Genomic DNA, 26,255 nt, shown 5'->3' with positions numbered 1-26,255 from the left:
CAGATCTATTTTTAGATCTCTGAGTGTTCTCCATATATCTTTCCAAAAGGAATGTATTAATTTGCATTCCCACCAGCAGTGCAGAAGTGTTCCCTTTTCTCCGCATCCACGCCAGCATCTCTGGTCTTGAGATTTTGTGATATAGGCTAGTCTCATTGGAGTTAGATGATATCTCAAAGTAGTTTTGATTTGCATTTCTCTGATGATTAAAGATGATGAGCATTTTTTCATATGTCTGAAGGCCTTGTGCCTGTCTTCTTCAGAGAAGTTTCTCTTCAAATCCCTTGCCCAGCCTGCGATGGGATCCCTTGTTTTTTTCTTGCTGATGCGTTTGTCATTGTTGATTTTAGCTGGCCCTGGATGGGTTTGAACCCGTGAGCCTCGGTGTATGTGGCTGACCTACCCACTGAGCTATGGGTGCTGCCGAGTTTTAATTTTTTAAAAGATGGTGGAAATAGCCATACAGTGTCACCTCATTCTCTTGTGAGAGGTGTAAGGCGTTTATTAGTGGAGATGGCTACCGCAGAGAAGCCAGGAGTGAGTCCAGGTGCAGGTGAGAGTGGTCCAGATGACTTGAATACCCGACCTTCCCAACTTCCCCCTCCCGGCCCACCTTCATCTCCACATCCTCTCATTTCCTACTCCCACCCTTACGTTAACACTGGGAACATGGCCACAGCCTCTCTGCTGAGAATGTTGGCCAGCTTATTTCCTGGGAAGTTGGTGTGAGGGACCCAGGACTGAGAGGGCTGCTGAGAGGAGATCCTTGCTCCTTCTGGGCTGCCTCATCTCTTGCACAGCTGGCCCCATTATGAGGCCCTGGGGACACTGTGCTAAGGAGGAAGCCTTCCCTGATGATACCCGATATCGTTTTATGTTTTTTCTGTTTCTTGTCCTTGTGAGTCTATGTCCTTTAAAATTTTCCCCTACTGTCATTTTAGGGGGTTTGAGAAGTAACCAAGGCAAAAATCTTTTAAGTCATTAAAAGATTGACTTTAATCAATCTTTGTGAGTTCAACTTCTAAATTTTGGGGCTCATTCCATTAGCCTTAGAATGAGAAAACAAAATGAAGGATCTTGATATTGCTAATAGCTTTCTACACTCGTCAGGAAGTCATCAATTAATATTACATGCCTATGAAAAGTCAGGTACAGTTGATTCAAACATGTTAGCAAAAAATATATACCATTTTACAGATTATTTACACATACAAACAATTATTCTAAAAAAGATTTAAGGCAACTTAAAGTTGCTTAAAATTTAACAGGCAATAAATTAAAACTAGGTAAAATAGTAAGACAAAAAGATATCTAAAATAGAATTAGGAATAAGGGTAGTATAAACATGTGTATGATTAATTACTACTATGCATGTGGAAATGGTGGATCAAAAATTAGGTTCTTAATGAGCTATGTTGATCCCTTCTTATTGTATAAACAATTTAGAGCTGATAAATTTGTTATCTTTCTGCTTCTTCTATCTGAGAAACACTTTATGGATAAAGCTGTCATGATTATTACTAAGAGAAAAAATCCTGGCAGATGCTCTTCCATGAGTCATTACAAAAGTTTTGAGATAAAATAAAAATTAAAAAAGTGTAAAATTCACATGAACACAAACAAATGAAGCTCTGTCAGCAGTATCAGTTATCCAAGCAAGTTGAAACTTACACAGATGAATCAGAAAGCATGCTGTCAACAGTGCTCCTTGGTAGTGAAATAAGGACCACAAAACAGCGTCTGGAAACTTTTGTAGTGACCCATGTAATAGATACAACAGACATACGTGTGCAGAAATGAGTTTTTGGTAGCTCTCATTTCCCTCCTCCGTAGGCACATGTAAAAGAACAAGGAGAAAATAGCTCTCAAAGCTCGTGAATTGTGACTCCTACTATCCTAGGCATGCCGGGAGGAGGAAAAGGAAAGGCCCCTTGAAAACAGCATGCCACTCTCCCTCTAGAAAGAGATTGGAAATAGTATGGAGTCCTTATAAAGGCATGAGCTCAAAGGTCAGCTTCTGGAAATATTTTGCAATTATGTGCATATTTAGAAACATGTACTCACAGAAACCATGTCTTAGTCACAAGCATAATTCTTAAAATTATACTGAAAAATCGGGAAACCTTTATATATCACACTTACAGAAAATGACTCATCTTTGGTAAATAATCAATAATGTTAAATAAAAAGGGGGGGCAAAAGGTATAGTATTTAAAATATCATAGCCAGAAAATATATCAGTTTCTGATAAACTAAGACAAACCGGCAATGTACCCTGTATGCTGTCAGGCCTTATGGATTAAGTTTTAACGTTCATCTCAGTCATCCATTCATCCATCCACCTATGTATCTTTCCAACTACTAACACATATAGTAATGCTAAATTTATTGAGCATTTCTTATGGGACAAGCAGTTCCAGAGTCAATAACACAGTACAACACAAAATGCCCATATGCCTGGTTTTTGCAGTCTAGTGCAGGAAACATGGCTCTAGACAAGAGCATCAGTAGACAATGACAGGGCATCTGCTATCATGTAGGCTTGTATAAATTGCCCAGGAAGCCGAAAGGACAGTCCAATAGAAAGCAAGGACCAACTTCAGAAAATTAATAGCTACAGATTACATTTTTCTTCCCTCAAAATAAAAACGTTTTTATTGACAAACATGGAAAAATAAAGCATTTTTATCAAAATTTTAGTTCAAAAATATTTTGGTATATTTGAAATGCAGCAATAGAAAGGCAGCTTTTTGATATTTTACCTTTGACACTGCTGTAACATTTTAAGATTTCAACATGTGCTTATGTGTAGAGTATCTTTTTTTTTCCTTTAAAATATCCCCTTTTGACAGGTATTATTTATTATCTAATTTAAAGATGAGGAAATGGAGATTCAGAGAAGATCACAGCCTAGTAAACTGGCCAGGTCGGAACTGAACTTCTATCTATTTTCCCTCCAAATTCCATTTTTGTCTCAATTAAAGTAAAATGCCTTTTAAAAGACAGGCAACATGACATTAAATTTGTATTTTATGTAAAGTACACTTTAACCAGTATCTCTGATAGTGGAATGTCTTGAAATGAAAATTTTTCCAAAATATTTAATCAATTAGCAAATTAAGTAGATTATTTTATGAAAAGGCTAAATCTGACTATGATTTATAAGTTAGAAAGTAGAAGAAAAAATATAGATGAGTTGATTAAGCAATGAATGAAATTATGACATAGATCATATGACTAAAAAATGAACAAAATAACTATGGGTTGAATTTTTATTTAAAAAATGTGAATTACTGTTTTTTCTATCATACTTGTATCTCTGTGCCCACTACTGGCAGAATCATGGAGTGGAGTGTCATCATCTAACCCCTGTGTGTTAACATCTGCTCCAGCAGCTATAAGTATCTTAGCAACATTGTAATATCCAACATTACAAGCTTCATGCAGTAGTGTCCAACCTGAAGTTAGAATATTAATTTGACATATGATTCACTTGCACTAATTCAAGCTACATGCTTTTCATATACAAACCTACGTGTGACATGTGAATTCTAAATTTCACATGATATAAGAGGAAAAATAAGTAAAGCAGCAGCCACTGAAAATAAGTTATCTAAGAAAAACATTAACTTTACTGAAGCATTGTTCAAGATAGTATTATAGTTGATCCTTGAAAAACATGAGGGTTAGGGGCACCAACCCTCACGCAGTTCAAAATCCACATGTAACTTTGACTCCCCCAAAGCTTTACTAATAGCCAAATGCTGACTAGAAGCTTAACCAGTAACAGTTGATTAACACATATCTTGTATTTCATATGTATTATATATTGTATTCTTACAATAAAGATAAAGAATGTTACCAAGAAAATCATAAGAAACGGAAAGCATGTTTACTATTCATTAAGTGGAAATGCATCATCACACAGACCTTCATCCCTGACATTTTCACAGTAGGATGAGGAGAGAAGAGGGGCTGGTCTTGCTGTCTCAGGGGTAGCAGAGGTGAAAGAGGTGGAGTTAGAAGAAAAGGTGGGTGAGACAGGCACAGTTGGCGTAACTTTACAAAAGATACATGGTAATTTCACTTTTTTGCTTTTCCAATCTCTAAAAATGTTTATGTTTTTGTATGATACCAACCCTCCTTCCACCATTTACCTTAGTCCAGTGCCTGTATAATAGGAAGGTCCATGTCATTACAAAAAAAGTCAAAAAAATTTTGAGTAATTGGAACCCTTCTGCCAGACTGTCAACTTGTTTCTGGCACTGTTCTTCTAAATCCTCCTCATCACCTGGTAATGGTTTAGAAGCACTCATCAAGTCATCTTCGGTTAATACTTCTTTTATGTCCATTAACTCTTAAATTTCCTCAAAATCTGCATCTTGAAACCCTTGACCCACCACCATTTTTGTCATAATCTCATGATTTCCTTGATTGGCTCTGAGGTAAATACTGTGAAAGTCATACATAACATTCAGATACAGTTTTCTTCAGCAGGTATTTACTGTTTGGGACTTGATGGCTTTCAAAGTTTTGAGGTTTTATTATTTGTTTTTGAGACAAGAGTCTCACTATGTTGCCTTTGGTAGAGTGCCATGGTGTCACAGCTCACAACAACCTCAAACTCTTGGGCTTAAGCACTTCTATTGCATCAGCCTCCCAAAAACCCTATCTTTTGGTTGTGGTTGTCATTGTTAGTGTGGCAGGCCAGGGCTGGATTCAAACTCATCAGCTCTGGTGTATGTGACTGGCATCCTAGCCACTGAGCTACAGGTGTCGAGCCTAGTTTTTTTTTTTTTTTTCTTTTGAGACAGGCTTTTGCTCTGTCACCTGGGCTAGAGTATAGTGGCATTATCATAACTCACTGCAATCTCAAACTTCGGTGTACAAGGGATCCTCCTGCCTCAGGCTCCAGTCAAGTAGCTGGACTACATACGTGTACTACCACATCTGGCTAATTTTTCTATTTTTTCATAGAGGGTCTTGCCCTTGCTCAGGTTTGTCTCGAAATTCTGGCCTCAAGCAATCCTCCTGCCATAGCCAAAGTGCTAGATTTACCCACCATACTGTCCTCTCATAGCCTTTTCTATTACAATACCATCTTTTCTTCTTTTTTTTTTATTGTTGGGGATTCATTGAGGGTACAATAAGCCAGGTTACACTGATTGCAATTGTTAGGTAAAGTCCCTCTTGCAATCATGTCTTGCCCCCATAAAGTGTGACACACACCAAGGCCCCACCCACCTCCCTCCTTCCCTCTTTCTGTTCCACCGCCATAACCATAATTGTCATTAATTGTCCTCATATCAAAATTGAGTACATAGGATTCATGCTTCTCCATTCTTGTGATGCTTTACTAAGAATAATGTCTTCCATTTCCATCCAGGTTAATACGAAGGATGTAAAGTCTCCATTTTTTTAATGGCTGAATAGTATTCCATGGTATACATATACCACAGCTTGTTAATCCATTCCTGGGTTGGTGGGCATTTAGGCTGTTTCCGCATTTTGGCGATTGTAAATTGAGCTGCAATAAACAGTCTAGTACAAGTGTCCTTATGATAAAAGGATTTCTTTCCTTCTGGGTAGATGCCCAGTAATGGGATTGCAGGATCAAATGGGAGGTCTAGCTTGAGTGCTTTGAGGTTTCTCCATACTTCCTTCCAGAAAGGTTGTACTAGTTTTCAGTCCCAACAGCAGTGTAAAAGTGTTCCCTTCTCTCCACATCCACGCCAGCATCTGCAGTTTTGAGATTTTGTGATGTGGGCCATTCTCACTGGGGTTAGATGACATCTCAGGGTTGTTTTGATTTGCATTTCTCTAACATATAGAGATGATGAACATTTTTTCATGTGTTTGTTAGCCATTCATCTGTCGTCTTTAGAGAAAGTTCTATTCATGTCTCTTGCCCATTGATATAAGGGATTTTTGGCTTTTTTCATGTGGATTAATTTGAGTTCTCTATAGATCCTAGTTATCAAGCTTTTGTCTGATTGAAAATATGCAAATATCCTTTCCCATTGTGTAGGTAAAAACAGAGACATAGACACTTGGAATCGAATTGAAAACCAAGAAATGAAACTAACATTTTACAACCACCTAATCTTCGATAAACCAAACAAGAACATACCTTGAGGGAAAGACTCCCTATTCAATAAATGGTGTTGGGAGAACTGGATGTCTACATGTAAAAGACTGAAACTGGACCCACACCTTTCCCCACTCACAAAAATTGATTCAAGATGGATAAAGGACTTAAACTTAAGGCATGAAACAATAAAAATCCTCCAAGAAAGCATAGGAAAAACACTGGAAGATATTGGCCTGGGGAAAGACTTCATGAAGAAGACTGCCACGGCAATTGCAACAACAACAAAAATAAACAAATGGGACTTCATTAAACTGAAAAGCTTCTGTACAGCGAAGGAGACAATATACAATACCATCTTTTCAATGGTATTATCTTTCCAGGCTTTTCCTAATGTTCTATCAGTGTTTTCTTTTCCTTTTCCATGGAATACCATGTGTAATGAGCCTTAAAGATCCTTATGATCTTCTATCTTCTGATCTTGAAGCTGATTTAGACACATTATATTTGGGGGCAAGTAGACTAATGCTTTTGGTGTTACAATCAAGGTATCCTGGTTAGCCACAGGCATTGTCTAATATTAAAAGAACTTTAAAAGGCAGTTCCTTGTTGGCAAGGTACTTTCTGACTTCAGGGACAAAGCACTGATGGAACCAATCTAGAAAGGAGTTCTTGTTCAGGCCTTCCTGACTGACCCTGGTGTTTACCTTGTCCTGTCACAGTCAGGAGGAGTTAGCAAATACTTTACAGATAAATATTGATCATTAACCTAATTGCATTTGCACGAAACACCAGAATTAGCTTATACGTTAATGTCCCAAATAATGGTGCTCACTTCTCTTCCTTACTAATAATTGTCCTTTCTGGAATACTTTTTCCAGAATAAGGCCCTTTTAATCTACATTAAAAACCCTGTTCAGGCTGACATCCATTCTCTTCAAATTTTTACAAATTTTAACTTTTTAATAATGCATCTGTGTATATTTTATGGCAGTAAATGATAAAATAGACTAGTATCTACACATATTTTATACATTCATGACATACCGCTTTCTTAATTTTTTCAATAGTTCTAGGCTACATAGTTTGAATTTTTAAAAATTGTTGGAAATCTCAAAGAATTCCATATATTTACTGAAAAAATTCTTCATATAAATGGATTCACACAGTTCAAACCTGTGTTGTTCAAGGGTCAAGTATATTCCAACGGGCTAAATTATGTGACAAAAGTATTAACTACTTAAGTTTATCCAATAAACATAAACTTGACAATTTATAATCATTTAAACTATGAAAAAGACTGGTAAAAGGAGGTGAAGTACTAATAAGCTTGATTAGTCTTTCAGGAAACAAACCCATTATGTTTTAAAGGCTTTGTTCTTTTGATACAATATTTTCTGAATTTAATACTTATTTTAACTAAAAAATTTATCATTTCAATTACTTTTGTAATAAAAAGGTACCATGTTCACAAAAGAAATATTAGAAAACATTAAGAAATACAAAGAAGAAAATATGGGGTCTGACAATTAAGTTCGGGAACCTGGGACTGTGGGCTTACAGTTGGCAGTACTGTTATTAAATAGCTCAGTAAAGTTTCATACATAACCTTGGTATATCAACATCTTACAGCTGTGTCTGTGTTGATATGTGGTGGTGACTCACTGAGTGGTATTCATTATTGCTTTTGTGTGTTCGTATACTGTGAGAATGTCAGAGCTTCAATTAGAGCAATGAACAAACATTAAATTTCTTGTTAAACTTGGCAAGAGCAGAAATGAAATCAGGGACATGTTAGTCTGAGTTTATGGGGATAATGCCATATAGAAAACAGCAGTGTACAAATGGATGAAACATTTTTCTGAGGGGAGAGAAAACATCACTGATGAAGAGAGGTCAGGGTGGCCAGTAATGAGAACTGATGAAAACATTGCAAAAATCTGTTGAATTGTGGATCAAAATCATCAGCTGACTGTGAGAAGCACAGGATACCAAGTAAACATTGACAGAGAAATAGGAAAATGTTAACCAAAACTCTTGGCATGAGAAAGAGGTGTACAAAAATGGTCCTGAAGGAGCTCACCAATGAACAAAAGCAAAAGAGAATCAAAGTGTGCCAAGACCTTTTGGAGAGGCAAGATGATGTTTTGCTCCACGTTATCACAGGTGATGAAACATGGGCGTACCAATAACAATAACAATCCTAAAACAAAGGGTCAAAGTGCAAAATGGAAATCAGCCAATTCACCACAACCACAGATGTTCTGTCAGTCCAAATAAAGAGTCAAAATGATGTTGCTAACCTTTACTAATACCAGAGAAATTGCTCATTATGAATTTGTATCTGTGGGACAGCTCATCAAGTCTACTATTTGGAAATGCTAAAAAGACTGCAGGCAACAGACAAAAATGACCTGAACTGCGGCTGCCCGTAGTTCCAGCTACTTGTAAGGCTGAGGCAAGAAAATAGCTTAAGCTTAAGATTTTTAGGTTGCTGTGAGCTACTGATGCCTCAGCACTCTACTGAGGACACCACAGTGAGACTCTGTCTCAAAAAAAAAAGAAAGAAAGAAAAAAGAGGAAAAAAATAGAAACTCCTGAGTTCAAGTAATCCACCCACATGGGCTTCCCAGTGTGTGGGTAATTTCTGGCATGAGCCACACTGTGCCCAGCCCTTAATCTTTCTTTAAAGTAGGTCTTATTTATCACACCTTTCCCCCCTCATACCAGAGACATAAATTCCAGGTATAGTATAATAGGGCTACATGTAAAAATAAAATCTGTAAAGTAGAAATATAAAAAGATAGTGCTACAATAGAAAGCTTTCTTAAATATCAAACAAAAACCCACAAATGAAAAGAGCAATTGATATGTTTATATAAAACCACAGTATAATATTACAGCAAGAGTTCAAAATAAGCCACAGTGAAAATCTTTACATATCTGACAGAGAAATAAAACCTAGTCTAAATGAAGAAGGGCTCTTATGTTAAAAACTGTACCAAACCAAAAGAAAACAGGCAAAGTAGTGGATTCGACAATTCACAAAATATGCATAAATTTATAATCAACACAAGAAAAATGTTTACTGTCACTACTGATTACAAAAATCCAAAATTAAGATTTTTCTTTTTATACTTTTCATATTAATAAGTTGATAATACCCACTTTTAGTGAAGATATAAGGAAAACGGCTCTTTCATATACTATTAATGACAGTATGAATTTATACAGGTTTTTTTGGTTGGCCATCAGCCACTATTTCAAAACTTTAAATATACATCTCTTTTGATTTAGCAATTTCACTTCTGTTTAACTGTTTTCATTATCTATATACAAAGATGTTTCTATATGGATTTTTACTACCATGTTGCCTATAGAAATTTATACTACAAAATTATTATGTAGCTGTTAAACATGAATGAAGTAGGTCTCCTTTTATAGGAGGAACATCTGTAAGACATTAATAGCTAACGCTGCAGAACTACAGACTAATACAGAAGTAATTTCATTTTTGAAAAGTCTGTTATCTAAATATATATCCTCATTATATATATAGGACTATGAAAATGCAGTGAAAGCATAACCTCTAATTGTTAACATTTCTGGGGAAGAGAAAGAAACTGGGGATAGAGTCCTGTCGTATGTGAAATTAAAGGGAATTTCTATATTCCTGGCATACTTTTACTGTTAGTACTCTTTACAGTAAAAATGCACTAGTATACTACTTGAGTGACGAAAATAAAAATAACAATACCATTCTCTCACAGTCCTCATCTGCAAGTTAACAAATATTCTTAATAGAATTAAGAATGAATTAATTACTTTGAAAACATTATATCACTCAAAATCACCTAGAATAGAACCTAAATTGGATAAAGAATTACAATGTAATACGTTAACTAAAATATAAGTTTAATACACAAAACTGTGAGTTATTACTGACATGAAATTATAATAGAGATCTGAGTTTTATATACACACTTCAGAAGTTTTGTAGTAATACTTTTAGAAGTCTTTCACTTCAGCAAAAGGAATAAAGAAATGTGGATTAAATTTTAACAGGATCTGTTCAAATTTTAGTTCTTGAATATTAGTCCTAAATTACTTGTCTTACCTGCAAAATCTTTCACATTCGCCCCTAAACTTATTAATTCTTTAACTTGTTTCACATCTCCTCTAATAGCTGCCATGTGTAAAGGAGTTTCACCACGTTCATTTCTTTAATTAACTTTATCTTTTTGTCGCGATGAAGAACTGGGAGTTTTCTTTTGGGTTGGGGTTGTTTGTGATGGATGATTTGGTGTGGAATGTACAAAAAAGAAGAAAGTTAACAAAATAGGCTAAATATTTTGTACCCTTAAAGGTTTTTATTGGTAACATACTAATTTCCAGGAACACAGGGAATACTTTCTCACCCTAACAATTCAAAACATGACCTGAATGATACATTAATAACTTTATCCAAATACATGGAATAGATATTCCCCTCAGGCTTGTCAAGTATCACAAGCCAATTTAGAAAATGTTTTATTCTGTCAATTCATAAAATTTGTTTAAAGTAATAAAAATGTATCAAGTATGCATCCTGAAAATGTTTGCTTAGTGAGTAATTTGATGAATTGCTAAATATATTTTGCCAAGACAATGTTATGCTATTATTCTAAGACCTAGATGAAACAAACTTGAAGACTGGAATGTACACCTCTAACAAAGACAAACCACTAGAGTTGTTTTGTTCTGATATTAAGTACAAATTAAAGTCACCATGGTTTTAGTATGAAAAATGAAATCAAAGGTCAACAAAAAATACAGGTGACCTGGAAAAAGGCCTACAGAAATTGTGCTTTGCTTTGATTCCTTTATTTTGGTATTTGTTGTAGTTTCTATTATCAAAAACCAAGAAAGTTAAACTATAAAATACCCTAAATCTCCTGCTCCATTTCAGAACTACTAAAAAAAACTCTGGTTTCTTAATCAATTTAGAATTCAAAACACACACACACACACACACACACACACACACACAGTGTTAACTAATTCTGAATATTTATAACTTTTAAAAGAAAGTTATAAAAGAAACTTATAAAAGAAAGTTATAAATAAGAGAAAAAAAATCTATGTTTTAAGAGAAAAACATCTATGAAAGTTATCAGTGTTGCAACATGACATGATCGAAATTCTCAGTATCACTCATTCATTAAAAAGAAGTAAGTTTAAAGTTTATCTTTTGGAATTAAAGCACATTAACTCAATTACAGTTTCCTATCTAAGTATTTCCATAACGTTATTGAGCAAGAACCTCGTCTATCTAATTCATCACTATACCCTCCCTCATTGCTTAGAAGACTTCTTGACTTACAGTGGTACTTGAAAATACTTGATTAAATTAACTGTTTGATAATTTTTGTGGTCAAATTATTTAAGAAAATTAGCTTGTTGAATTCCTTAAAAACTAAAGATTGATCTACGAGTAAAACAATGAACTGTACACTCTGAGAATACCTATATGACAGAAAACAGCTTGATATTTTAAAAGCTTTCCAATCTAGTTTATACATATTAATAAAGAAAACTAAGAGCTAGCCTTAAAAAAGCCAACTATAGCCAACTATTTATAATGCTATTTATGACAAACCATAACAAAAATATATGTATATTTGTATGGTTACACCTAAAACATCCCTGGAAATACAGATAAGAAATTGTTGATAGTGGTTGTCTCTTTAGCAGAGGTCACTGGAGATGAAGGAGGATTTTTACTTCTTGTCTTAATATATTAATTCTTTATTCTGTAAAGGACAAAAGTTCACGGCACTGGAGAAAAAAAAGTTTTTTTAAAACGTCTTTTCATTTAACTATTAAACCTAATTCAAAGTCGGCATTTGATAGAAAACATTTAAAATTTTAGCAATGTAAGAAATCTTTAATTTGGCCACAGTCTTTCTCAAGTTGAAGGTGGAAAAGGTTAAGAGTAACCATAACATAACTATTTCAAAAAGCAGGAAGCCCTAAAAAGTTTTTAGTAGCAAAACATATTTAGATACATTCATGCTTTAACTGAAATTATGATACTTAGAAACTGTAAGGAATTAACCATTGCATCCGAGTAAAAAGAGTCAATATAGGAAAAAGTACATTGAAAAAATCTTTCCAATCCATTACAAGAGGATCCATTATGCTACCCGGAGTCTTAAATAAAGATGTTTGAATTCACGCTGAATGAAAACTATACAATTAATTTCTTTTTCTTCTGAATTTGTTCATTGCTGAATAGTAATAACTACTTCAGTCCAGCTGGGGACTAGATTTTATCTACCTTTTTAGCTCCTTTTAATAAATCAGCAGTTTGTTTAGTCTGTTCCCTCTTTTTGTCCTGCTGGTAATCCATCTCCAATTTATTTCTGGAGCATACAGTACATGAATAAACACACACATACACGTGGCACATCATCTTAACTGGAAATGTGAAATTAAATATGAAATAAACTTAGTACACAGCAGATGTTTTCCTTTTAGAAGAATGTAGTAGATTTTAAGCAATAAAATACAGATTAACACACTTACTTCTAAAAGTAGCAATGTGATAAGATTACCAGTTTATCAGCAGGATGCTAGTTAACTGAAAAGAAATGCTCCAGTGGCACAATTGGTTAGGGCATGGTACTGACAGAGTTAACTGAAAAGAAAACTATATCCTAGAAGCAGACTTATAGAAAGTAAGATGAAAAAAGTCATCAAAAAAGGTAAAAGCACATAGTTCTGCAAGAAATTTCTCAAGGTGGATCAATCACTTTCTAAATTATTTATTTTATTTAATATTTACTGAATGTCCACAAGTACAAAGACTCTTGCTCTTGTACAGCTTCTAATTTAATGGAGGATATAGCCAATCAATGAACTGTCACACAAATAATCATAAAATAACAAACTCATGGTGTAAGTAATTCTGATTAAATCCCATGGCATAAGTAATTCTGATTAAATCCAAGAAAAGATAAAAATTAAAAGTAGTTAAAAATAATTATTAAGACAGGCTAGAGTTGTCTGAGGAAAACTAAGGCTACAAATTAAGTCAATGATGGTAGGTATCACCTGGACTGTCATCTCTTGCTGTCATCTGCATAAGAAGTGCCATCTGTTTTCGCTCAGAGAGTGGATAACCAAAAAGAATGCTACCTGGTGTAGGTTTCTTATTTCCAGCTTCTTATTTTGTTTTCTTCTTTTCTGAACCTTCTTTCTCTGGAATTATTAATAAAAATGTAAGAATTTGAAACAAATGCAATTATTCAAAAGCAAACATAGATGACTTTTTTGATTTATGCTATACATGTATACTAGCAATAGCCAGACAAAAAAAGCAATGGGGTTTTATTATATTATGTAAAGAAATTTCATCTTGAATGCACTAAAAAAAATTTTAATTCTATTATTTTCTGAAAATAACATTTGAAAATTTATTCCTAATAAAACTTGTACTTTAGTGATTTTTTCTAGTACAATTAAACTTCAATAACATTTCAAACATTGCTTAGTATTACATCTTTGAAACTTCTTCGTTCATTATAATTTTATTCTTCTTAATTACTGCTAAGCCTATATATCAGTACTCCTTCAAATTACCTTCCTAATTCCAGCGCTGATTTGTGCAATCTCTCAAGGAACTAAGTATTTTTTTATTTTATTAATCATAGCTGTGTACATTAATTACACTTGGTTCATAGACGGTTTGACACATTTTCATCACATTAGTTGACATGGCCCTCCTGGCATTTTCTTAGTTACTTTGCTAAGGCATTTACATTCCACATTTACTAAGCTTCATATATACCCTTGTAAGATGCACCACAGGTGTGATCCTTTCAATTCACCTCCCTCTACCCCCCTCCTCCCTCCCTCCCCACCCTTTCGCCCTTCCCCCTATTCTTAGGTTGTAACTGGGTTCTAACTTTCATGTGAAGGTCCTAAATTAGTTTCATAGTAGGGGTGAGTACATTGGATACTTTTTCTTCCATTCTCGAGACACTTTACTGAGAAAAATATGTTCCAGCTCCATCCATGTAAACATGAAAGAGGTAAAGTCTCCATCTTTCTTCAAGGCTGCATAGTATTCCATGGTGTACATATACAACAATTTATTAATCCATTCGTGGATCAATGGGCACTTGGGCTTTTTCCATGACTTATCAATTATGAAAAGGACTGCAATAAACATTCTGGTACAAATATCTTTGTTACGATGTGATTTTTGGTCTTCTGGGTATATGCCCAGCAGAGGAATTACAGGATTGAATGGCAGATCTATTTTTATATATCTAAGTGTTCTCCAAACATCTTTCAAAAAGGAATATATTAATTTGCATTCCCACCGGCAGTGCAAAAGTGTTCCCTTTTCTCCACATCCACGCCAAAATCTCTGGTCTTGAGATTTTGTGATATAGGTTAGTCTTACTGGAGTTAGATGATATCTCAAAATAGTTTTGATTTGCATTTCTCTGATGATTAAATATGATGAGCATTTTTTCATATGTCTGAAGGCTGCGAGCCTGTCTTCTTCAGAGAAGTTTTTTTCAAGTCTCTTGCCCAGCCTGCAATGGTATCCCTTGTTCTTTTCTTGCTGATGCGTTTGAGTTCTCTGTGGATTCTGGTTATTAAACCTTTGTCGGAGACATAACCTGCAAATATATTCTTCCATTCTGTGGGCTGTTTGCTTGCTTTACTTGCTGTGTTCTTGGCTGTGCAGAAGCTTTTTAGTTTGATCAAGTCCCAATAGTGTATTTTTGAAGCTGCTTCAATTGCCTGGGGGGTCCTTCTCATAAAAAACTCGTCCAACCCAATTTCTTCAAGGGTTTTCCCTGCACTCTCTTCTAGTATTTTCATAGTTTCATGTCTTAAGTTTAAATCTTTAATCCAGTAAGAGTCTATCTTGGTTAATGGTGAAAGGTGTGGGTCCAGTTTCAGACTTCTACAGGTTGCCAGCCAGTTCACCCAGCACCATTTGTTAAATAGGGAATCTTTTCCCCACTGAATGTTTTTATTTGGCTTGTCAAAGATTAAATAATAGTAAGTAGTTGGATTCATCTCTTGGTTCTCTATTCTGTTCCAGACATCTACTTCTCTGTTTTTGTGCCAATACCATGCTGTTTTGATCACTATTGATTTGTAGTATAGTCTGAGGTCTGGTAGCGTAATTCCTCTGCTTTGTTTTTATTTTTGAGTAATGTCTTGGCTATTCGAGGTTTTTTCTGATTCCATATAAAATGAAGTATTGTTTTTTCAAGATCTTTAAAGTATGACAGTGGAACTTTAATAGGGATTGCGTTGAAGTTATATATTGCTTTGGGTAGTATGGACATTTTAACAATGTTGATTCTTCCCATCCATGAGCATGATATGTTTTTCCATTTATTAACATTCTCGGCTATCTCTTTTCTTAGAGTTTCATAGTTCTCTTTATATAGATCTTTCATGTCCTTTGTTAGATAAACTCCCAAATATTTATCTTCTTTGGCATTGCTGTGAATGGGATAGTGTCCTTAATTGTTTTTTCAGCTTGACTATTGTTGGTATATATAAAGGCTACCAATTTATGAATGTTGATTTTGTAACCTGAGACATTGCTGTATTCCTTGATCACTTCTAAGAGTTTTGTAGTAGAGTTATCCAGATATACAGTCATATCATCTGCGAAGAGCGAAAGTTTGATCTCTTCTGACCCTATGTGGATACCATTTGCTGCCTTTTTTTCCCTAATTACAGTGGCTAAAACTTCCATTACAATGTTAAAAAGCAATGGAGACAATGGGCAACCTTGTCTGGTTCCTGATCTAAATGGAAATGATTTCAATTTAACTCTGTTCAATATGTTATTGGCTGTGGGTTTGCTGTAGATGGCCTCTATCAGTTTAAGAAATGTCCCTTCTATGCCAATTTTCTTAAGTGTTCTGATCATGAAGGGATGTTAGATGTTATCAAAAGCTTTTTCTGCATTGATTGAGAGAATCACATGGTCTTTGATTTTTACTTTGCTTATGTGCTAAATTACATTTATACATTTACGTATATTGAACCAGCCTTGAGACCCTGGGATACAGCCGACTTGATCATGATGTATAATTTGTTTGATGTGTTGCTGGATTCTGTTTGTTAGGATCTTGTTGAATATTTTTGCATCTATATTCATTAGCGATATTGGTCTATAATTTTCTTTTCTTGTTGGGTCTTTTCCTGGTTTGGGGATCAGGGTGATGTTTGCTTCATAGAACGTGTTGGGTAGTCTTCCTTCTTTTTCTACCTTTTGGAACAGGCTGAGTAATATACGTACTAATTCCTCTTTAAAGGTTTGGTAGAATTCTGATGTGAAACCATCTGGTCCCAAGCTTTTCTTTATGGGGAGGTTTTGTATGGTTGATGTTATTTCTGAACTTAATATGGGCCTGTTCAACATTTCCACTTGATTCTGGTTAAGTCTTGAAAGGTGACGAGCTTCCAAGTATCGGTCCATTTCCTTCAGATTTTCATATTTCTGAGAGTAAAGTTTCTTGTAATATTCATTAAGGATTTTTTGGATTTCTGACAAGTCTGTTGTTATTTCGTCTTTGTCATTTCTGATTGATGAGATTAGAGATTTTACTCTTTTTCCCTGATTAGGCTGGCCAACAGTTTATCTATTTTGTTGACCTTTTAAAAAAAACAGCTTTTTGATTTATTGATCTCTTGTATTATTCTTTTGTTTTCAATTTCATTTTGTTCTGCTGTTATTTTGGTTATTTCTTTTCTTCTACTGGGTTTGGGGTTGGAGTGTTCTTTCTTTTCCAGTTGCTTGAGATGTCCCATTAAGTTGCTAACTTCCTCTCTTTCCATTCTACTGAGGAAGGCTTGCAGTGCTATAAATTTCCCTCTTAGAACTGCCTTTGCGATGTCCCAGAGGTTCTGATAGTTCGTGTCTTCATTGTTGTTTGTTCCAAAAATTTGGCAATTTCCTTCTTGAGCTCATCTCTGACCCAGCTATCATTCAGCATGAGGTTATTTAAATTCCATGTTTTTGTATGAGTATGCAGATTCCTGTTGTTACTCAGCTCAAGTTTTATTCCATGATGGTCCAAGAAGATGCATGGAATAACTTCTATTCCTTTAAATTTACTGAGGTTAGACTTGTGACCTAAGATGTGATCGATTTTGGAGTAAGTTCCCTGGGCTGATGAGAAGTATGTGTATTCTGTTTTGTTAGGATAAAATGTTCTGTAGATGTCTGCTAAATCTAAATGCTGGATGGTTAGGTTTAAATCTAAAATTTCTTTACTCAGCTTTTTGTTGGAGGATCGAACCATCACTGCCAAAGGAGTGTTAAAATCTCTGACTATTATGGAGCTGGAGGAAATCAAGTTGCTCATGTCTGTTAAGAGTTTCTCTTATAAATTGAGGTGCATTCTGGTTGGGTACATAGATATTAATAATTGAAATCTCATCATATTGAGTATTACCCTTAACAAATATGAAGTGACCATTCTTGTCCTTCCTTATTTTTCTTGGTTTAAAGCCTATTGTGTCTGAAAATAAAATTGCAACACCTGATTTTTTCTGGTTACCATTTGCCTGAAATATGGATGACCATCCTTTCACCCTGAGTCTGTATTTGTCTTTTAAGTTAAGATGTGACTCTTGTAAGCAACAGATATCTGGTCTGAGTTTTTGTGTCCAGTCAACTAACCTATGTCTCTTTAGAGGACAGTTTAAGCCATTCACATTAATGGAGACTTGATAAGTTTGGTGGAATTTTGGGTATCGAGTTTTTCAAAAGTCCAGTGGACATTTTTAATCTTTTCACCCTTACAGAAGTTGGAGTTTGATCAGACGTTTCTGAGTGAGTTTACGTTTGTAGTAGAGGATTGGGTTGGTCATTATGGAGGATAGGTCTGAGAATATCCTGAAGAGCTGGTTTGGTTGTGGCAGATTTCTTCAACATGTGAATGTCATTAAAGTATTTAATTTCTCCATCATAAGTGAAGCTGAGTTTAGCTGGATACAAGATCCGGGGTTGAAAGTTATTTTGCTTTAGGAGATTAAAAGTCGATGACCACCCTCTTCTGGCTTGAAAAGTTTCAGCAGAGATATCTGCAGTCATTCTAATGTTCTTTCCTTTGTAGGTAATGGCTTTCTTTCGCCTGGTAACGTTGAGAATTTTCTCCTTTATGTTACCTTTAGTGAAGCTAATTATGATATGTCTGTGGGATGACTTATTGGGGTTGAATCGTGCTGGAGTTCTGAAACTGCCTGCTATCTGAATTTCAGAATCTCTAGGCATGTCTGGAAAATTCTCTTTCATAATTTCATGCAGAAGGGCCTCTGTGCCCATCGATGCCACGTCATCATTTTCCGGAACTCCTATTATTCATGTATTAGCCTTCTTCGAATTATCCCAGAGCTCTCTAAGAGAATGATCCGTTTTTGCTCTCCATTTCTCTTCCTCTTTGAGAGTTTGGGAGCGTTCAAAGGCTTTATCTTCGATGTCAGAAATCCTTTCTTTTGCTTGGTCCATTATGTTGCTGAGGGATTCTACCGTATTTTTCATATCTTTGAGGGCTACAAATTCTTGCTTCAGTGTGTCTAAGTCTTTGGTGGTTTTGTCTTTAAATTCGTTAAATTCTTGAGACAACTTTTGAATTTCTCCTCGGATTCCTAATTCCATTTTATCAATCTTGTCTGCAATCCAAATTCTGAGTTCGATTTCTGACATGTCTGCCAGTTGTTTATGAATGGGGATCTTCAATTACATCCGCCATATCTTTCCTTGAGGGTGTTGATCTATTCTGGTTATTCATATTACCAGAGTTTTTCCGCTGATTCTGCCCCATGGTTATTTTACTCCCTTTGATTTTTCCCCTGGGGTTTTGTTGAGGGCCCGTTCAGTGTTGTGGCCTGAGACACTGGGGCCCTATCTGGTGTGGTGGGGTTAAGTGGTTCTGACTTATTTTCAGCTGGCTTCTGTTTGACCCCAGTGAAGCACTTGCTCTGGGTTGAAGTCTCAGTTCTGAGTCGGCCCTGCCCTGGAAGTTTCCGGGGTGTGTGAGTCGCCTCAGGCAAATCCTATACTCAGGGGTGGCCTCCTCTGCTTGCCCAGGGAGACAGGGGGTGTGGCTTCAGCTGCCTCAGGGAACTGCCCCTCTGATGTGGGTCTCGCCCAGCCTCACTCCTGCTTCCCAGAGTCAGGACCCACCAGGCGCAGTTCAGGCAGTGTCCACACCCCAACAAATCCCCTAAGAGTCTGGACTCCCGGGGGGACAGGTCTCCACATCCTAGAGTGAGGGTGGGGTAGGGCGCCAGGAGCCCAGAACCACCGGCAGCGAGCTCACTCAGTTCCTCCTAGTCTCTCGTCAGAGTGAGGGCGGGGGTGGGGGTAGCAGTGAGAGCCCAGAGGCGCCAGCAGTAACACACTCAGTTCCACCCAGTTCCTTGCCCGAGTGTGTGCAGGTGCTCAGGTCTTCCCAGACCACAGAGCGAGGGCAGGGTGAGCGCTGGAAGCCCAGAGCAGCCAGGAGTCCAGAGAAGCCGGTAGCGAGGTCACACAGTTCCACTCAGTTTTATGCCTGGTTGTATTGCTGCCCAAAGAGGGCTGCTGCACCACACCTCGGAGAAGCGCTTCCTTGGTTAGGGCTGCCCTCAGCTGACTGTCCTCACTTCTCTCCCGTGCCCCAAAATCAGTGCTGACCAGCCATAGCTTGGGCACTGTCCTCTCCCCTCTGGAAGTCACCCAAGAATCCGAACTCCTCAGGGACAGGCTTTCAGACCTCAGAGAGAGTAGAGGGGAGTGCTGGGAGCTCAGAGTTGCCGGCAAAGTATATTTACAGTTTTATACAGTTTTTATGCCTGGCAGGAGAACATCTAGGCACCCTAGTAAGGGAGGTAGGTCCAGATTTTAGTAGGTCTCTCCCGTGAAATGTAGTGGGAGGGCCTTTGATTTCTTCCTGTTTGTTTGTGGGGCAATTAAGCCAATCAGATGGGGGAGGAGGGACTCCCGTCTGCTTGGTGATGGGTTTTGTACCTTTTGTTTCCATCCTTGTGGTCGCAGCTCTCCTCAGCGGGGTTGATGTGCGTTCTTCAAGTTTCTCTCTTGGTGCTGCTCGAATCTATAAGGTTACTTGCTAAATTTTCATCCCTTAACTCTCCTTCAGGACGGGAGCCTCTGTAGAAAGCTGGTTTCAGTCGCCATCTTGTCTCTGCACCCAGAACTAAGTATTTACGACAGGTCTCATCACACAGCATAATTACTGAAAAAAGGGCACCAAATTATTTTATTCTAGTCACAGAATTCTTAAATGTGAAATGATATAATCAAAGCTAAAAATAAGCAAATTAAAGATTCTGGTTGGCTATGGCTTAGCAGACATCCTACACAGTTCTATAAATTTATGAGGGACTTTCAAAGAGATCTGATTCATCACAGTAAGCTCTCAGATTCAAACTATTTGGAAAATTCTTTGGCAATGCTACCTGAATTCCCCATTAGTGTGAGAAAATTCTGACTGAACTGAATTTCTTAGGTGAGAGATATAGATGTCTGTGTTTTACATGTACCCTGTATAAGCTAATATATAGAAGTCTGGCTAATACCTGCCTAGGCATCTGTTTCTTGAAAAAACCTATACCAGTATCTGGAATTTATGGATCCAGGTTTGAGGGTACCTGTAAAGAAGAGCTGCAAAAATAATTGATAATAAATTATAAATAATAATAGAATAATAAATTTTAAATAATATATTTTATATATTATTATTTATTATTTATTTATTATTTAAAAATAATAAATAATAAATTTAACAGCAAAAATGAGTGGGAGAAGGGAAGGCTTAGTAGTCAACACAGTGGTTTCATTCACAGAGATGTGCCTGCTGCTAGAATACTCTAGGAGATTGGCATTTATTAATCTGGCACATCTCAAGAAAGTAATTAAAATCTGGTATTATTAGTAGGCATAAGAAATTAAATAATGTTTCAATGTATCACTTAAATTAACTGGGATAAACTGGCTTTCTAATGGCCTAGAAAAATTAAAGGTCCTAATTTTTAAACTCTGCTGCCCACAAATCATTAAAAATTCCATAGCTCCTAGAATGTCCACTTTGTGAAATATTTGATTTTACATAAGAACAAAAATATCAACTCATTAAATCAGCTTTCATTAATATTTCCAGTATAATCTTTAATTTTCATATTTATCATATCCTTATTTATGTTATATAAATGAGATCATTCTTTAATGATCCCATTTACTATAAATCCAAAAAATATCAGCATTTAACCTAACTTACTACAAAATTTATTATAAAGCCCTAAATATGTCTTTGGAGAAGCCTATTTTTTCCTGAAATCTATATTCACTCTTTCTAGTTAATACATGTAACTAAACATCATGGCTTTCTAGTATTTAGTGAGAAACCACAGTTATTGTTTTAATGGTTTTCCATATGAATAACAAATATTTAAGTGGTACATCTCACCTGAAAATAAAATAGTTAACATTGTGAAAATTTTCTATAAAGTAGAAAAGATGTTTCAAGGAAAAGAAGTAAAATCTAGTGATGAGAGGAAAACAAAAAAAGTTTCCTTAAAACAGATTTGAGAAAAATTTGGCCTTTATATTTGCAAAACAATTGAGTTTATTCATTTTAATTGAATTTTAAAACAATGTTTTTTTTAAAAAAAAATACACTCTAAAGCAAACAGGTGACAATAAAAAATTCTTATAAATTCATTATTAGAATGCCATGCTGCCAAATGATCAAAGATAAGATTGTCATATTTTGGAGAAGAATTAACAAATTTGGTATACTCCAAATATTTAAACAAAAATCCAAATTAGATGCTACATCCTATATGAACTCTAGTTTTGCTTTAATTTAGTTATCACAGTCATTTATCTCAGTTCATGTTTTACATGAGACAGATAAGAAACGTAAATAAAGAGTAGCTGGTATAAGATAGCAAGGCCACAGACAACCATACCATTCTTCAAAGTCTAAACGTTAGACACAAATGTCTCTAAATATGCTTTTTCAAGTTTAAAGGAGTTAACAAGGCTATTTATCTGTCCTATAATGAGTTTGTTTCCTCTGATCTATCATAACTAAAAAATGATAATCTTTTAGACATGCACGGTATACTATGTATTTGATAAAGAGTTAGACACTTCTCAAGATTTGGTAGCTGTAAAATGTATTTATTTGTCCTAATAATAGGCCAGAATTTTCACGTTTAAATATAGTAATAATACTGACAAATGTGCTCATTTAGTACAGTCTACTATAAACTTCAAATTCCATTCAGTGTAGATTTACAAGGAAAAATACAAGAAATTCACTTCAGACTCTTCAACCCACACAGAGAAGTGGACTTTGCAACAATCCAACATTTGTTCGTTCAAGGTTCAGAAAACCCCCAGAAATAGAGATGTTCCGGTCTTATAATATTGAAAACTAATGCTTTCTTTTCAGATCATGTCAGAATACAGAAAGCTCAACATAGTTGCATCCCAATTAAGTAAGAAATAAAACTGTTTTTCTTGGGGACTTGGTTCACAAACCAATCAGTGTCTCAGAAATTAGTCACTGTGCAGGAAATGAAACACTGGAACTACCAATAGAGATGAGCACCAATCATGTTTGCAATGTATGTAACTTCAATTCTGAGAAAAAAAAAAATTGCCATTACTCACTGGTTATAAAATATCTACATGAATCTCTAACAGTTGAATGTCTGAATCTTTTGGTTTTCTGCAATAAGATTCAGATGATGAATGACTTCATATATATGTATACACACACACACATACACACACACACACACACATATATACATACAAACACACATAGATCTTTTGCAGGTGCACTTTGGAAATTACATTTTAGAAATGTAATTTCAGAGTAACTGATTATAAATATGCCCCCACTCTCCACTTTTACAATAGTAGCCAGACACTACTGATTGTTCAAGCTCAACTAATAATTTTATGGATAATTACTGGATTTTACCACTTCCCCACCCAACCCAACAAATTTATGAAATAATTAAAAAGTATTTATTATCAGTGACAAGTTTATTTCAGTTTTTTTTTTATAGCTAAATGTCATGTGCTAAAAACTGGACACTTAGATCCAGGGACTAAACAGTATTTATAATGTTTTAAAGTTCAGAAATAAAAATGTTAGCCCATTTATAAAAAAAGGACGACCAAAACTTTTAACTAATTTTAACATACTAGAGAACACATTTACTCTTTAAAGTGATAGTATTTATATATTTTCTTCAACTCTTTATCTAGGGCAATTATGAAATCAGAAACATATAGTAACTGGTACCAAGCTGAACAGAGGTATAAATATAGTTAATGGTGATGGCATCTCTCCTGGTAACCTGGTATTTTAATCCAGTTATAAGTAAATTTAGCTTTGGAAGCAAAGTCAATAAAGACTAATGAGTTTAATGGAAAAAACTGTTTAAATATGTTTTTTAAAAAAACATGACAAAAAGGATCTGATGATACTATCAAAATCAGCACACTACGTATACCTTGTGAAGTGTATATTACAAAATACACTAAGGATCTCTCCTAAAGGGTATCTTCCCATAGGGATCACTGCACTACACCATGCCAGAGGTTGACTCTCACATTGTTTTCTACATGAGTGGAGGCATGAAGTAGTCCTGCTACAATGTACTATATATGATACACTTGATATCTCAGAACAAAAATAGTAAACACAGTACAGTTATTTAGCCAAAGAAATCTATATATAAGTTTGAAAAGAAGTTGCTTATCATACAATAATTAATTGTAAATGTGATAGAAACCACTGGCTAAACAGGAACACCTGATAATCTAATTACCTGAGTATGTCCTGTAAAAAGATGTAAGTCTTTCCCCCCAATATTCACTTGTATGTCTTGCATCTGAATCTACAGAATGAAGAGAGACAGAAAAGAAAAAAGCACATAAAGGGAAGTGCAGAATTCAACAAACCAACATTTTCAAAAGACCACCAGTTACTTAATGATTTATCATTATTTTTCCAAAAGATTACTTTTTAAGACAAAGCCAAAAGTATGTTTAAAACACAGGTTTTGCCGACACCTAAGATTTCAGTTTCTTCATCTCGAATATCTTAAAGTTGAGGAATTCAACCAGGCAGTTTCAATAATACATATTACTGATGCTGTTTATTAAAACATACCACCTGACAAACAGTAAAAGAGGTAGTAGTACTTCATCACTGTTTTTTTTGGGTTGATTAGAATTTGTCTTAAGAAAACCTGAATCAACCCATTTTGTTCTATGAGTGTCAAACTACTCTGAAGACAACAAAACACTGTGGACTGCAGTATCATCCTAGATCGCAAATATATTCAAATGGTATAAAGTGGCACAAAAGTATTTATAGTTTTTGCATTTTTGAAATTTGCTATTTGGTACCAGAATACATTCTTAAATAAATATAATTACATTAAGCATCATTTCAACGAGCTTTTCTCACTTTTACTAATGACTTACTTCCTGTTTTTATTTATTTGGACTATGGAAATGTTAGACAAAAAGGAAATTAGAGCAATTTTCTTATTTGAGTTCAAAATGGGTCATAAAGCAGCTGAAACAGCTCGCAACATCAACAACACATTTGGCCCAGAATTGCTAACAAACATACAGTGCAGTGGTTCAAGAAGTTTTGCAAAGGAGATGAGATGAGGAGGATACGGCCGCCATCGGAAGCTGACAATGACCAACAGAAAGCAATCATGGAAGCTGATCCTCTGACAACTACAGGAGAAATTACTGAAGAAATTGCCTAAAAACTCAATAACCATCCTGGCGTTCAGCATTTGAAGCAAAATGAAAAGGTGAAAAAGCTCAATAAGTAGGTGACTCACGAGCTGACAAAAACCAGACAATCATCATTTTCAAGTGTTGTCTTCTCTTATTCTATGCACCATTTCTCAATTGGATAGTGATGTGTGAGGAAAAGTGGATTTCATATGACAACTGGTGATGACCAGCTCAGTGGCTGGACTGACAGGAACCTCCAAAGCACTTCCCAAAGCCAAACCTGCACTAAACAAAGGTCATGGTCACTGTTTGGCGGTCTGCTGCTGATCTGACCCACTATAGCATTCTGAATCCCGGTGAAACGGTTCTGTCTGAGAAGTATGTTCAGCCAATCAATGAGATGCACAATAGACGGCAACACCTGCCGCCGCACAGCGGTCAACAGAAAGGGCCTGGTTCTTCTCCATGACAATTCCTGACCACAAGTCGCACAACCGATGTTTTAAAAGTTGAACAAATTGGGCTATGAAGTTTTGCCTCATCCACCACATTCACCTCGTCTCTCGATAATCTACTACCACTTCTTCAAGCATCTCAACAATTTTTTTCAGAGAAAATATTTCCACAAGGAGCATGACGCAGAAAATGCTTTCCAAGAGTTCGTCAAATCCCAAAGCATGGATTTTTACACTACAAAATCAAAAAACTTATTTCTCATTGGCAACAGTGCGTTGATTGTAATGGTTCCTATTTTGATTAATAAAGATGTGTCTGAGCCTAGTTGTAATGATCTAAAATTCCTGGTCCAAAATAGCAATTTCTTTTCCACCTACCTAATACTATAGTGATCACTATAAAAGCCCTCTTAGAAAGAAAGCATTCTAAGTCAAAGTCAATCAGTTAAGAACATATAATTCTGTCTAACAATTCATGACAGAGAAATGAGAATATGGAGAACTGACTTCAGTGATATCGACAGAGTACATACTTTCACTTACTAAGAAATGCAACATTTCAACTCACAATAATATTCTGATCTTCACATCCTCAACTTATTGACATAGACCTTTTTTTCCAGGATCACTATTACAAGACAGTATTCAAGATTTCAGTACTCAAGTGCTCAAAAAAAAAAAAAGCTTAGAGAACAAGTAACTCTAAAACATAGTATTTTAAAAAATAAGCCTGAAAGTTTAGTGATGGAAATATTCACTCAGTTAAAAGGGTAATAAAGTAACATTTTTTTAATATCATTCTGAAGTTAAGTGGTAAATGTAGTAAATGACAAGATTTTCAATAAAGACATTTAAAAACTGAATAGATTAACAACTACAAAAATTCCATGAAAAATAA

The 26,255-nt window shown here is 35.5% G+C and overlaps 1 pseudogene; it reads right to left on the bottom strand.

The window, feature by feature from the left end:
• The window catches only part of LOC128579413 (ankyrin repeat domain-containing protein 12-like), a 56,133-nt pseudogene that overhangs the window by 16,009 nt on the left and 13,869 nt on the right, over positions 1–26,255 (bottom strand).

Source organism: Nycticebus coucang, unplaced genomic scaffold (genome assembly GCF_027406575.1).
Source record: "Nycticebus coucang isolate mNycCou1 unplaced genomic scaffold, mNycCou1.pri scaffold_53, whole genome shotgun sequence".
Lineage (NCBI taxonomy): Eukaryota > Metazoa > Chordata > Mammalia > Primates > Lorisidae > Nycticebus > Nycticebus coucang.
This window is presented reverse-complemented; position numbering and strand designations above follow the sequence as displayed.